Genomic DNA, 3,833 nt, shown 5'->3' with positions numbered 1-3,833 from the left:
GTACCCTATTGTACTCTAATATATTTCCCAAAGTTTCAGCTCGATATTTTATTTACAAAAAAAGTTCTAAGGTTCAAAAAAACATTCAGTGAACTGAGAAACGGTCGTCGGTAATATAGGTATTTAGCTGTGTCACATGCCCTTTACCAAAATAAAAAAATGAATTTCTAACCTAATTTTTCAATTTTTAACTTACTGTTGAACATACAAATATAAAATTTAGATATAAAAATAGTATAATTTAATACATTCTACTTTAATTCCTCTGCAAATACCTTGTAAATTATTTTTCATATTAAAAATTTTTAAACGATATTAAAAATACGGTGTCGGATCATTATGTACGCGACGAGTTTGAACTGTTAAATCTTTGATAAAAAAAAATTATTTCTCAACGAAAAGAGTAATGCTTGATATTTTCAGCAACAAATATGATAATTTTCAATAAAAAAACAGTTGAAACCTAAAAATACGAATTTTCAACAAAAAGTTGAACTTTCAAGCAAGGAAGCTTTTTAAATATATAAAGAAAAAAATCGGATTGAAAATGTTGAGTTTTTAAGTGATAAAGACGAACTTTTATGAAAAAATGTTGAATTTAGAAATTTAAAAAATGCGTTTTCTCTCAACATAATTGAATTTTTGACTAAAAAAAAACGAGTTTTTAATGAAAGAAGTACATTTTCAACTGAAACAGATTAATTTTCTTGCATAAATGGAATAGATATATTTTTAGTGAAAAAATTCATTTTTAACAAAAAATAAAATGAATTTTCAAAAAAATAGTTAAATTTTTTACTAAAGAAATAAATTTTCAACTAAAATGACGCATTATAAATAAATAAAAAATTAATTTTCTATCCAAATAGTTGAATTTTAAACCAGAAAATGAATTTTCTACTAAAAAAGAAAAAAATTCAACAATAAAAAAGTTTCAGTTTAAGTTGGAGAAATAAGTTTTTAACAAAATAAAATAAATTTTTAAATAAATACTTTAGTTTTCAACCAGAGAGGTGAATTTTTATCATAAAGGTGGATTATCTGCTCATGAAAAAGACGGATTTTCCACAAAATAAATAAAGTTTTAAGTAAACCAGATAAATTTTCAACAAAATAGTTCAATTTTCAACCAGTCAGGTGAATTTTAACAAAAAAGTTAAATGTTTATAAAAATATGTCAAAACAATATTATTTAAATTTTTAGTTGAAAAAATTATTTTTCAATCAAAAAACAAAATTTTAACCAAGTAAATGAATTTCAACCAAAAAAGATTAAATTTCTAAAAAGAAAAACTAAAACTATTTTTAACAGTGTACATGAATTTTCCACCAAATATTTTAATTTTTAATGGAATTTGCAGGCTAATAGTTAAATTTTCTGGTTATCTACCAAAAAAATTTTTAATAACAAAAAATAAGTTCATGTTTAAGTGAGAGAAATAAGATTTTAACAAAATAAAATAAATGTTCAACAAAATAGTAGAATTTTCAACAAAAAAGGTGAATTTCTAACAAAAACATTAAATGTCTATAAAAAAATGTAAAAAAAATTATATTTAAATTTTTAGTGGAGAAAATTAATTTTTAATCAAAATAAAAAAAATAACTAAAGAATTGAATTTTAACATAAAAAGATTAATTTTCTACACGGCAAAACAAAACAATTATTAACAATATAACTGAATTTTCAACTACATATTTTTAATTTTTAATGAAATTTTCAATCTAAGATTTGAATTTTTTAAACCAATAAGATTGATTACTTCAGAAACAAAGAATTTCAATAAAATAAATGAATTTTCAACAAAAAAGAAATGATTCAAGTTTAAGTTAGAGAAATAACTTTTTAATAAAATAAAATAAATTTTCCACAAAATAGTTCAATTTTAAATCAAACAGGTGCCTTTTTAACAACAAATTTTAAATATCAAAACAAATTTATTAGTTGAAAAAATTAATTTTTAATGAAAGAAAAATTTTTACAAATCAAATGAATTTCAGCAGAAAAGATTAATTTTATACAAAAAAAGCAAACAACTTTTAACAATAGATATGAATTTTCAAACAAATATTTTAATTTTTATTAGAATTTTCGACATAGGAGTTAAATTTTTTTAACCAAAAAAGTTGATTCTGTCACAAAAAAAGACAAATTTTCAACAAAAAATTTTTTCAACCAGTTAGGTGTCTTTTTAACAAAAATGTTAGATGCCTATAAAAAAATGTCGAAATAAATTTATTTAAATTTTTAGTTACAAAAATTAATTTCCAATGAACAAAAAATGTTACCAATGAAATCAATTTCAATAGAAAATGATTAATGTTCTACGAAACAAATTTTTCAACAATATATAATTATAAAATTTCATCAAATATTTTAAGTTTTAATGAAATTTTCAACCTAATAGTTGAATTTTTAACCAAAGCGGTTGATTATCCACACAAAAAAAGACAAAATTCCAAATTTATACATGATTTTTCAACTAAAAAGAATGCATTTTTGTATTGGGATTGCAATTTCTTGAAACTTAAAAATAGGCTAAACAAACAAATTTATTCGAGTTTTCTTGCTTTTTATTTGGTAATATTTAAAAAGTAAAAAAATTAAAAATTCGAGAATAACAAATGTTTTAATAACAAGAGTATATCATATTTTTGAAACGAGTTGAATAAACAAATAAATTATTATATCAGAAAGATACAGATAAAATAAATCATATCTTTTATTAATTTTTTCAACGAACAGACAAATTCGACTCATAATGTTTAACCGCTTCAGATATATTTTTAGAAATAAGGAACGATATTATGTATTTCTTACGTTTTTTAGTGGAAAAAGTGAATTTTTTGGTGGAAAAATATTTCGTTTTTCGTCTTAACCCTTATTAAACAAAATAAATTTTTTACTACAAAAGAAAAAATTTTAAACAAAAAAATTTATTTATTCTGAACACAAAAATTTAAATTTCCAACTAAAAATCAGTTTAAAAAGAAGAGTAATTTACTAACAAAAAAGATGAATTTTTGATCAAATTGAAGAATTCTCAAACAAAAATGTGAATTTGAACTAAAAAAATACATTTTTAACAGAAAGATTAACTTAATTACTACTAGAAAAAAAAATTTTCAATAAAATTCAAGAATTATTAACCAAAAAGTTTAAGTATCGAATTAAAAAATTTTTTCAAACAGTAAGATTAATTTACTACCAAAAAAGACGAATTTTTAACCAAATTCAAGAGCTCTTAACCAAGAAGCAAAGTTAAAGTTTGAACTAAACAAAATAAATTTTTAAACAGAAAGATTAATTTACTACCAGAAATAAATTTTTATTAATTCCTTTAGTATGAACAATTAAATATTGATTATTTATTAAAGATTTATTATCAAAAACCACTCTAAAAATGATTTATCTGAGAAATAAGTGATGTTTACATGAGGTATATTATAAACAAATATTATTATTACACCATTAAGCCATTTCCTGTTCGGGGTAGGCGTGACTCACTTGGTGGGGGAAAGGAGTACTGTGTGGAAGGGATAGAGAATTTTCAGATTGATTAAGAATTCTCGTGTTATTTATGTCAATAACACGTTCATTCCGCAACACTGCTTCGACCCAGGTTGCTGATCAATCTCTATAGCAATCACCCCAAGTGAAGATCCTCACAAAGTCGTTATGTAAGGCTCCCCACTTGGGTCCATTAGTGACCAAGGTCTTTTGTTTCAGACGTCATTCACTCTACTGACACTCTTTTTATTAACTATTTGCCACCATACTTTCCTGTCCTGGCATACTTCTCTAGCTTCTTTTATGTCCATGCATTTTTTCA

The sequence above is a fragment of the Belonocnema kinseyi genome, chromosome 5 (assembly GCF_010883055.1).
Source record: "Belonocnema kinseyi isolate 2016_QV_RU_SX_M_011 chromosome 5, B_treatae_v1, whole genome shotgun sequence".
NCBI classification, from domain to species: domain Eukaryota; kingdom Metazoa; phylum Arthropoda; class Insecta; order Hymenoptera; family Cynipidae; genus Belonocnema; species Belonocnema kinseyi.
This window is presented reverse-complemented; position numbering follows the sequence as displayed.